Source organism: Gossypium raimondii, chromosome 7, assembly GCF_025698545.1.
Source record: "Gossypium raimondii isolate GPD5lz chromosome 7, ASM2569854v1, whole genome shotgun sequence".
Lineage (NCBI taxonomy): Eukaryota > Viridiplantae > Streptophyta > Magnoliopsida > Malvales > Malvaceae > Gossypium > Gossypium raimondii.
In genome coordinates, this window is record NC_068571.1 from 29,973,000 (window position 1) to 29,984,898 (window position 11,899).

The window sequence follows — 11,899 nt, forward strand, 5'->3', positions numbered from 1 at the left end:
TAACTACAATACATAATTTGAGCTACATATGTAATACATTAATATGTATTATTAGGGGCAAAATACCAAAAAAGGGGCCAAATTACACATAAAAGCCCTATTTTTTTAAAATTTACCGAAATAGGCCCGGTATTTTATTATATACTGGAATGGACCATTTTCCCCAAAATCGCGTCCACGTCAGCGCGATGTCAGGGGACGTGTCATCAAATCACGTGGACGTTAGCGCGTTTTGCTGATGTGTCAGAAAATCGCGTCCTCGTAGGCGCGATTTGTGTCCACGTCAGCAAAGTGCGCTGACGTGAACACGATTTGCTGACACCTCCCCTAACATCGCGCTGACGTGGACGCGATTTTGGGGAAAATGGCCCATTCCGGTAAATAATAAAATACCGAGCCCATTTCGATAAATTTTTAAAAAATAGGGCTTTTTTTGGTATTTTGCCCGTAATAAATAACTTGAGAATTATATTTCATATCCAAACATAATATTCATATATTAACAAAAAGTTACATGATTTCATTAGTTTATATGTCATAATCCATATGTTATAAAATTTTACAACATCAAAAGGTTACAACATTGTAATGACATTCTATCATGTCATTATACCATCCAAATATTACAAACACAAAAATTACCAAAATATCATCAACACAACCATGGTTTTTAATGGTCAGCAAAAAATCTTCTGACCCATTCCAATTGCACAGAAGAAGGTAAGCTACAGAAAATGAGCATTTGCGTTGGATGATCTGGAATTTTGCTCAATGCGCGATAGCGCTCATCTAGTTAAACCTTCTACTTCACATAATGTTGGATATAATTTTAGATTTCTTTCTTGAATGGTCATTTCTGACTTTTGTTGAATTAGCACTTCAGAGGCAATACTACTATTGATTTCAACGCCAACGGTTTGTATGTTTTTCGCCAATAAAGTGGCAGCATCATGAAATGAAGTAGAAGAAATATGATCACTTGCATCAGATATCTTTTTTTTTCTTCTTTGAAAATATGGAATCACCTTGGTTTCTAACTGGTTGCGGTTGTGTAGCTGAAAGATCCATGTCATCCAAAGAAACATCAGCTTCGCATCTATAGAAATCATTTATTTCTTCATGAGTATTTGTAGTAGCTACATCCTCAACATCTATTTCTTCAATAATATCAGCGACTGTTTGAGCATCTTTCCCAGTGGCTCGATCTTTTGCGTAGATGTTAGTAAGTTGGTCATAATAAGGGAAACTACGATGTTTGAATTGACCGGCTTCTTTATGACTCTATAAAAAATGAAGAATTCATATTAGATATAAGCTTGGTCAAAATAAGATAATAAAGACTTGAAATAATTCTTACATTTATTTATGAGTTCCACACCACATCTTCAGCAACAACAAGCTGCCTATGCTCATCCCAACCAAAACCGCTATTGTTTTTTACACTAAGCATGTCATAAGCGATTGACCAATCCCTTTTCAATGTCCTAATCATCGATTTAAGATTAGGTTTAGCCTTCAACATGGAATTTTGTAAAACTTTTTCTAACATTTTTTCCAAATCATTTAAATAACCGGCTTTGAATCCCGTATCAGCATTGAAGGTTCCAACATTGTACAAGTCGACCATACAGGCAACCAACGCAACATCTGCTTCTGGAACCCATTTTCTTTTGGTTCATCGAGAATTTTGGGAAGAAACAATTAATTATGAAAAATCTGACATAACTATCTTAAGAAAAAAAAAACAAGTTAAAATTCAGTTCAATATTATGAATCAAAAGGTCAACACTTTATAAAATTATAACACATGATAAATCAAAAGAAAATAAATTATAATTCAACAAGTCTAGTAGAATACAAAAAACAATTCAAACACCACCAAAGTTTCATAAATTAGATACATGAAATAACATAAACAAATTAACGTTTACTATTTTTACCCTAAACCTAGCTAATTTCTAGATGATTGCCATTCATCGAACATTTGGTTGACTAGTTCCATCCTCCAAGTAGCCTATGCATCCGATGGATGAATATTTACAATATTTGGTTCATTTTCATCTATCACATTACTAGGTAATCATTCTCCCAACTCCGCTTCAATAGGATCAAGACTCATATAAGTTCGAATAAAATTATGGAGAAAACAACATGCAGTAATGATTCTATTGTGCACCCTCACAGGATAGAATAATGGACTCCTAAGTATTCCCCATCTAAGTTTTAATAACCCAAAGCATATTTCAATAACATTACGAGCTGAAGCATATTTTATATTGAAAAATTCTTTCGGAGTACTTGGCTAGTAACCCTGACGCCACTCATTCAAATGATATCTTTGTCCTCTAAAAGGTGCAAGAAATCCCTCACAATTTGTGTATCCAGCATCAACTAGATAATAACAACCTATAAAAAAAACTATTTGCCATGGTTAATTTCCCAAAAAAGTATAATCTTAAAGATTAATTCAAAGTCCTCTAATTTTGCACTTTACCATGAGGAACTTTTAGTCAATGTCTCCTACTAATGGCATCTCGAAGAACCCGTTCATCAGCAACAGAACCTTCCCAACCAGGAAGAACATAAACAAAATGCATATCAGGTGTACAAACACCTAACATATTTATTCCTATGTCACATTTTCGCGTTTGATATCTAGGTTTATCAACTGTTGGGACCCTAATCTTGATGTAGGTTCCATTTAAAGCACCTAAGCAATTCTACATCACATGTATAAAACCTTGAGTTAGGATACTATATTTAAATCTAAATCAACTAAATTATGTAAAAACTATATATAGAACTCACTCCAATACCTTGAACCATTTCCACCTTGGGTCTGTAGAATTAGCTGTAATTGGTTCTGCCTTTTTAAATAACACATCTTGTAAGCATATAATAGCATTTAAAACATTTTGAAATAATCTGCTAACAGTTTCCCTGAACGTATTAAAGTAATGCTTGATAACTCAATTTTTAAGGTGATGAGAAATGATCTGTAAAAACATTGCCACTTGCTCATCAACAAACTTGTTCCTTGACGACTTCAATTCCCCTAAAGTTTGTAACATCTCACATAGTTTAAAAAAGGTAACTATATTCATCCTAACTTGATCAATACAGGTCTCGTCACTAGCATATACAAGTCTTTTCACATAATCTCATTTTGCATAAAAATCTAAAATATAGGATCTAATCATTGGTCTATAAGTATGTAGGCCATGGATGACACTTAATGTAACTAAGAAGCAACTCGCAACTGTACACATTTGCAACCATATTGTCAATGCAGACGAACCATTGCTGCAAGATATTAAAGTGTTACATATATTCAAATCGTAGTAAATGGGTCACATTTCTCCAATACTAATTTCAATAATAGTAAAATAAAATCAAGGAATTTAATTGCCAAAGAACTTATAGTGATTCAGTGAATGCAAAACGCTCAACCGTGGGTGGAGGAAGCAATCAAACAAGCTAAAGAAGAAGAGGAAGCAATAACACACTATCAAAGAAAAATGAAAAATACATATTAAGAATATTTACAAAGCACAAAATAGAAATTACAACTATCTTTGCAAGTAAAAAACTTGAAATTCATTTCTTTATCAATTACCCAAAAAGAAAAAAAAAGAAAGAAAAGAAAAAAATGTGTTTTTATGGATTTGATTAATTGATTACCGACGATAATAATTATTTTTAAAACAAATACCCATTTGATTAATATGAATTTAATAATTTTTATGAGAAAAGAAAATAATGTCTTAATTTCTTTTATTTTGTATTAACTTAATTCGATTATAGGTATATAGTGTGTTAAATATCTTAAAAATTATTTATTTTAAAATATTCGATTATATTTTATTTAAATAAAATCTAAAACTCCATATACATTACATTCTTACCATAACATGATTTGTTTATAGCATTTTACTTTCTTTCTTTTTTTGTTTCGTTTGTTGAGATAATTTTTGTAGTGTTAATTATAATTTTAATCAAACAATATAAGTAATATAAAACATTGTTTGAAGACCAAAATAAATATAACATAAATTAAAGATATCGAAAATAAAATAGTTTAATAATATATTAAAAGATTAAAATAGTTTTAAATGAAACATATCAAAAATAAAAACATATCGAAAATTAAATATAACCAAAATGTTCTTGTTTAAAGTAAAAAGATCAAATCCGAATTCTAAATGCAGCTTAACATGTATATATTGTCTTTCCCGTATTACTAGAAAAGAGTAATGGTATCATCATTCCAGTGGAGATATTTGTTTATGTCCCTTTTCCTTGTTCATTTTTGTTGTTGTTGTTGACTCTTAGCATTTGGCAGCCTACTAGGGTGTGCTGCTTTTTACCTTGGCAGCCTCCTTTTTCGTTAACAAATTTCATCTCTCCAAAGATGAGCACATAACCAACTTACAACAAAGACATTGGAAGGGTATTGTTAACTTAGCACACCCTTGAGTGATTTTTGCCCCTTCTTGTTGCTACCTTCAACCTACAATGATGGCCAATAAATTAATTTCCTTTAGGAGTTATAGAGGATGATCAAATAGGTTCATAGATCCCTTACTTTGATGATGAACGACTCGATGTGCATAAACAAATGACTCAGCATTCTACCACTTAAAAGATGATTTGTTCAATGAGTGGATAGATTTACTTTAAAACTAGTTTCTATTGTTGAAAGATGCATAGAACACGAACATAAATCACTTTGAAGTTCTTACTTATAAATACATGCAATGAATCTCATCATAGCATAGGCTACAAGGCAATTTTGCCAAGTATATTCCAGGATAACATGGATTACATGTGAGACATGAAACTTACCAATCTGCTTATTTGCAAAAATAAAAAAAATAAGAACTGTTGCTCCTCTCAGCTCATCTTCCTGTAAAAGATTCACACTTGAAACTTGTCTAGAAGAAGCATTAATGAAATACATAAGACAAGCATTGACAAATAAAGTAGGATATTGTAAACACCAAGTAAGCGCTGTTGGTTACAGACATATAAACAAGTCATCATCACATTCTAGGGAGCAGAAAGAAGGCTTTCATGTAGCATTCTTTCTTTTTATCAAACTTCTAAAATACAAATGTTACTATAGTAGACCATGAGATCAATGTTACTGCCTGTAAAGTAATCTATATATCATCTTCAATGTATGGAATATTTATAAGATATACCATAACAAGGTTTTAGGAAGTTTTTAAGAAAGAGGATGATTAATATTTATAAGATATACCATAACAAAGTAATCTATATATCATATTCAATGCATGAAATGTTACTACAGAGGCTGGTCTATACTAGAAGCACCGTTTTATTGAATATGGGAACAAAATATGAACCATATACTAAAATTGAATAGGTTGATTAATCTTTTTGTCTGTCATGAACACACGAAAGCATAGATGTAAACTTTTATTTTATTTCAACACTTTTAGACATTGAGATAACCTGAAATAACGCTAATAAATTAAATCCCAAATCCTAATTATAAAAGTGGTACAAACAGTGGCATCCCATGAATATAACATTGAAATGCTATGACAGACTTAAAGTTAGTTTGTTTTAAAGGTAAAAAGAAAACGACAATTCACTTATTAGCCATGGGATTGTTAATAACAAAGTTATAAAATCTAGGCATATACCTCTTTTACAACTTAAAAGAACTTACAGGATGTCATATAAGTTTGGGAGCAAAAACTATTAGCTTAATTAAATTTCTAAGCGGCCAGATGCAGACTCATAAAGACAAAATTTACATAAAGCTTATAGAAACCAAACATCTTATTTCGAAGTTGCCACTGGCCAGCAAAATATTAGTAAATAATGAAGGAATATAAAAAAAATGCTTGTTTGTGAAAGTTACCTGATACTTGTCTATCCACCTGCATCAGTAAATAATAAAGATGTTATCAAGACAAGAAATTGACATCACTTGTTTTAAAATATTAAAGCTCCAAATTATAAAAGAAAGCAAAATTGCAGAACAAGGTATTAAATGAATACATTTCAGTCTAATACTAAAGCATTAAAATTCCACAACTTAATACTATTAGTTTTGACGAAGTTCAGTGGCTTTGAATAACAGCAAACTTGGAATCAGAAAAGACGAACCTTAAGTTTGCAGAAATAGCTTTTGGATTGGCAGCTAGGGATAGAATATCCCATATAATATCATATTTCATCCAGTATCGAAAAAGTAAAGCTTTGATGATAAAGAGTGATCAGTGCTGTAAATTTGCTTAAAGCTGCTATTATGATGGTTTTACGGAAGAAATACCAATAACAGATATATAAAGATATCGACAAGAGGCAAAAGAATCATGTAAGTTGAGGATTAAAGGTACTTTATGCACTTGATATTTACAATAACAGACATTATCTCAAGCCTTTGATATAAGAAATTATGAACTTCGCCATCTCTTTACCTTCAAACAATCAAATCAATAAGAAAATATTATCAAACTTTCAGGGCAGTAGTATAAAAAATCTACTATACATGTTAAAGATCCAGATCAAGAAGTAGTGATCATCATACCTAAATCCCACACTTGAAAGTTGATGTTATTGTACTGCACTGTTTCTGCACACCTCCCTTTCACAGGCTGAGCCAGCAAGGGCCCACTCAGCCCCTTCCCAAGCCGATTGGTTGTTTGATTCTCTCTCGTCCCAAGCCACCTTAATGCCCCTACTCGGCACTCAACTTGGGTAAGAAAAAAAAGACAGTCAGGAAAATGAAAGGAACAGTAGAAGGAAAAATGTTTACCTGACCTTGGATGAAGAGGAGGAATGCCGGAGTCAAAGGAAGCAATATATGGCTGTCATTTGAGTATTTTTGAAGTGAGAATTTGTGAGGGTAAAATAGGGTTCATATGGCAACGAATGGGTAAATGGTGAAGAGGGTAGGGAATAGAAATCCACAAATATATCTGCTTAAGCCCGAAATGGAATACACCCGTAATAGGGTATTCCCTTGAACCAAACATCTGTTTAAGTGGGCCTGCAGAATAGGCTTGTAATAGGATTACCTTCAACCAAGCATCCCCTAAGACTTTTTTTTACGCTTTAACCTTATTAACTTCAAAAATTTTAATTTACTTACAATAAAAGAATATGGGTCAAATTGAATAAATGTGTAAAGATTGAGGTCTAAATTTATTATTATACATTATATATAAACACCAAAACAAACATTTAACCGTGTAATTTTGACGGAAGGGCTGCTTTGCTCACTCATCTAACATATAGGGACTAATTTGCCCAATTTTACAGTAGAAAGACTAAAATATAATCCAAGGTATAAAATATGGGATTTTGTGGTACTTTTACCTAAGTTCAACAATCCATGAATTTCTTCTTAATTTTGTATTTGTACATAAATAAATTCTGAAGGAAAAAAATCAATACGAATAAATAAATTTAAAGTGCTCTCATTTTGGTCACCCAAAACAGTCCTTACAATTTTTTCACCCAACTTTTAGGGCCTTTTCATTTTAGCCACCCAAATGTTAAATCTCTAATGACAATTGACTATACAGATCCCATCATGTTTTAAATTTTTATTTTGACCACTCAACTTCTAGGTCGATTTTATTTTGGTCACCCAAAAAATATCATTTTTTTTAAGTATTGATCAGGGTAAAAGAAACATTTAGGATTAAAGTGAAAAAGCGATATAAAATAAAATAATGCATTAGAAATTTTGTCATATTGTATTTCTTTACCTCATTGCCAAAAGTTCTAAAATTCCTTTTCTTTTCAATATTGAAATGCAACACCCTATACCCGCCCCGATCATCGGGTCTGAGCTACAGGATGTCACATTCATTATTGGAGCAACTATGAACATTTACATTTAATTTATACTATTAGATTAGTAAATTCTACCAAGACATGCATTCAATACGGTATACAATCATTTTCGGGTCTTATACGAGCTTATTAAAGATAACCCGCGATAGAAATAGGACCTAATTGTAAAGAATTCAAAATACAGGCTTAAGTTGCAACGTGAGGGGGTTTCTTGTCGCGCCGTAACATTCTGTTTTGGCATCATCGAGATGACGGGTTTCCTCATTGTGTCGTGGCCTGGAGTCCATATCTCTTCACAACGACACTCGTTTAACATCACAATGTCACATACTATTTTTGCAGTTTCTAATAGACATCAACCTGCAATTTCTTCCCAAACATTCACTAGACATGTTCAACTCATAAATAGCCAATGCAAATGTCACATTCCAAAAATCGGGTTAGTAGAATCAGGTTAGTAGACCGGATATCCAATCTAGATTTCAAAATTAGGATCATAGTGATTAATTTTAGGTCAAAAAATTTAAAATTAAGTGTCTGGTTACTAATTTTCTTAAAACGGATTTTAAAAATGAAACCAAAATTGAAAATAATTAAGGAAATGGGTTTTAATTTGAATTAAAGGACTGATATGAAAAAGAGTGAAAACTAAAAATGGCCAAAAGGGGCAATTACCTAATTTTTAAAAATTGGTTTGCCTATTTAAAATACTGATGTCTCATTCCCTCCATTTATCTTTCCATTTGAAAATTTTCTTAAACAAAAAAATATGATATTTTCTCTCAAATTAACCCATCCCTATTGATTGTCTAGCCTTCCAAACACCAATTCTTCCTTCAATTTTAAAGAAAAGTCTTCTTTTCTTTATCATTTTTGTCATTGTTCTTCAAACATTTTTCACTGAATTAGATCTAAAACTCATCGTTCTTCTCAAATTGAGGTAACATTCTGATTCCTATTGATAATTCTAAGCTTGTTGTTTTTATAATTTGAGATTTGATAAACTATTACAAGATTTCAATAGATCTAAAGCTTTTAAATAGAATTTTGGTTCAAAAATGGTGAAAGTTGAAATATTAAGTCAACTAGTTGTTTTAAATTTATTTTCAACTTACTTTGAACTAATTAGAAGGTTTTTGAACTCAATTTAATAGATTATTAACAAATTTTTATGAATTGAAAGTTTCCCCTCTTTTAATGTGCATGAATGATCAATTTTCTAGAAAAGTCAAATTCGAGAAATTAGATGAAATTGATGGCTTATATTTTTAATGATATGATATTTAGAATGTTTAGAAACTTGTTTGGGGCTTAGGAACTATAACACCCCAAACCCAGCCCAAACGTTATGGCCGAATTTGGCGTGTCACATCAAAGCGTCGATCAAAAACTGAATTTGTCGTTAAAGGTTCATTTCTATGTTTAAATCCTTTTGCTCGAGTTTAGCAAATCATCTCGTCAAAAACATTTACTTAATGTCTGGCATTGATAATTTAGGTTATTCCAATCGCGGAAGCTACTAAAGTTTGAAATGTAAAAACATATGTTTTTAGGTGTTTTTGGAAAATAGTTGTTAATTTTGAAAATCGGGTTTTCCTTCTAGTAGATAAGAATCACAATCAATAAAATCCCGAATTTAAAATCCAGAATTTTTGAGGCCTGATTACAACCCGAATGAAAATCAAAGTGCTTTAGTAAATGAGCAAAACAGAATAAAACTTGTGCAGTTGTGTGGCCCTCTCCGAGTCCCTCGTAGCTCCGAACCATCTAACGTTAGAGATTACCTGAAAGGTTAAAAACGGAGTGAGTGTACAAAAACTCAGTGTGTAATCCCCTAACATTCATCAAGAATATAAGCGATATGATGCAGGCTTGAACCTTTTCAATAATGAACAATGTGGCTTTAGCCCAAAACAGTAAAAGTGTAGTGTAGGCCTTAGCCCATTACAGTATCAAAATCAGAAATAGAATACATGTGGGCCTAAGCCCAATACAGTGACATAATTAGTAATAGAAATGCAACAATGCAATCATGCAACCCATCCCAATCCAGCCAACACACCACCTGTACCAACCAACACACCATGTAGGGATAAATCGATCCACCCAGCCAATACACCAAAATTAGCACTGGTTGCGGCACTAATCAATATCGCAGCAAAGCTGCCAGTAACCAGAATGGCTAAGAGCCTTAAACAGGATAACTATAAGCTATAAACAGAATGGTTACAAGCCATAAGTACAGTAATATGATTGGCACAAAGCCATCAATAGCAGTGATATGATTGGCACACAACCATCAGTAACGGTATTATGACCGGCACAAAGCCATCAGAAGCATTGTAGTAAAGCTGCCAGCAACAGTATCGCAACAAAGCTGCCCGTAATAGTATATGTGGCCAAGCCACCAGTAACGGTAATATGATCGGCACAAAGCTATTAGTAACGGTAATATGACTAGCACAACGCCATCAGTAGCATCGCAGCAAAGCTGCTAGCAACAGTATCAACGCAAAGGTGCCCGTAATAGTATATGTGGCCAAGCCTCCAGTAATAGTAATTGTGGCAGAGCCACCAGTACAGTACTTCCTCTATAATAGTATCCCAACCCCATGCAGTATGTCGTGTATGCAGAATGCCTTGCTCAGAATCAGTCATACAAATCACATACAAATCAGTCATACCAATTATAGACAAATCAGTTATACCAATCACATACAAATCAATCTTTTACATCACGGACAAATCAATCATTTACACTCGATAAGCAAAATAGTCATTGACACTCTAGGGGCATTACGGTCATTTTACCTTACAGGGGTATTTCAGTCATTTAACCCTATGAGGGTATTGCGATTATTTTACCCTATAGAGGTATTACAGTCATTTTACCTTATGGGGGTTTTTCGATCATTTTACCCTACAGGGGTATTACGGACATTTTACATTACAGGGGCATTGCGGTCATTTTACCCTATAGGGGTTTTTCAGTCATTATACCTATTTTGGGGTCTCGGTGCAAATATCCAACTCTCAAAAGGTCCGTAGTCGTCCTGAGTGACTCAGGTAGTCTACACGGCCAGAACAGTGTATATCGGCCCAAGACCCGTTATTGGGCCCAAGTGGGCTGACACGTTCATGGGCCGACACTAACCTCTCAATGATCACTTATCGAGGATTTTACCCGTCTGGACCCACAAGCCCATTGGACCCACGAGGGCTATTTCAACCTATCGAGGCCCATAACGGCCCCAGCTATGCAAACGTCACAGTCCAACAACACTTACAACATCACATACATTTTATTCGTGTAGCCCACAAGTCTACTGGACCTACGGGGCCCATTTTGGCCCATAACGACCCAAGACCACGAGACGCTCGTGGTGGCCTCTACAGACTAACACCCATGTTCGTGGGCTCGATTCACCACACGCATGATCGTAGGCTCGTGTGACATCATAGCCATATTTCTGAATTTTCGGCATTTTGCCGATCTACAGCCATAGCAGTGTAACAACACATACTTTCATCTTTTCAGTTGATCATCGAATATCGCATACAAATATACACTTGATTGCAACAACGAAGAGTGCGAATACTCTAGAGCACAAAACCTATAGCCAACACAACACAAGATTAACGCATACTCTTAATCCATAAACTTTATTTACTAAACCACAAACACTCACCTTGCTAGATCTAACAGATACTAGCGCCTCACTGCTGATCAAGGGCGAATTCCCCTTCCTAACATGATTCGGCAGTTCAAAAGTTGTTAGAAAACAACCATACATTCAGCCTCCAAGAGAAAGAAAAGGGAAAACAAAAGCTTGTTAATAGAGCCAAAAGAAATTTGACTAAGAACAAAATAATAAAGTGATTGTAACACCCCCTTACCAATAAAACAAACGTATTCTGGCAATAGTCAGTCAGGAAGATTCGGCCCGAAACAAGAAGAACAAAGAGATTTGAGAGGGAGAGAGTATGAGAATTCGGCCTAACAAAGAAAGGAAAAACGAAATTGGAAAAGAAGTAGAGATGAAAGTAAGAGAGAGGGTCG

The 11,899-nt window shown here is 33.7% G+C and overlaps 1 long non-coding RNA gene across 1 annotated transcript; it reads right to left on the reverse strand.

Annotated features, from left to right (window-relative positions):
* Positions 1-4,153: 4,153 nt before the first annotated feature.
* Positions 4,154-6,696, reverse strand: LOC128042412 (uncharacterized). The gene is made up of 2 exons (XR_008197760.1): positions 6,566-6,696; positions 4,154-4,510 (listed from the first exon to the last, which is right to left on the reverse strand). It is a non-coding gene; the product is annotated as an uncharacterized LOC128042412 (long non-coding RNA).
* Between the last annotated feature and the right edge of the window lie 5,203 nt (positions 6,697-11,899).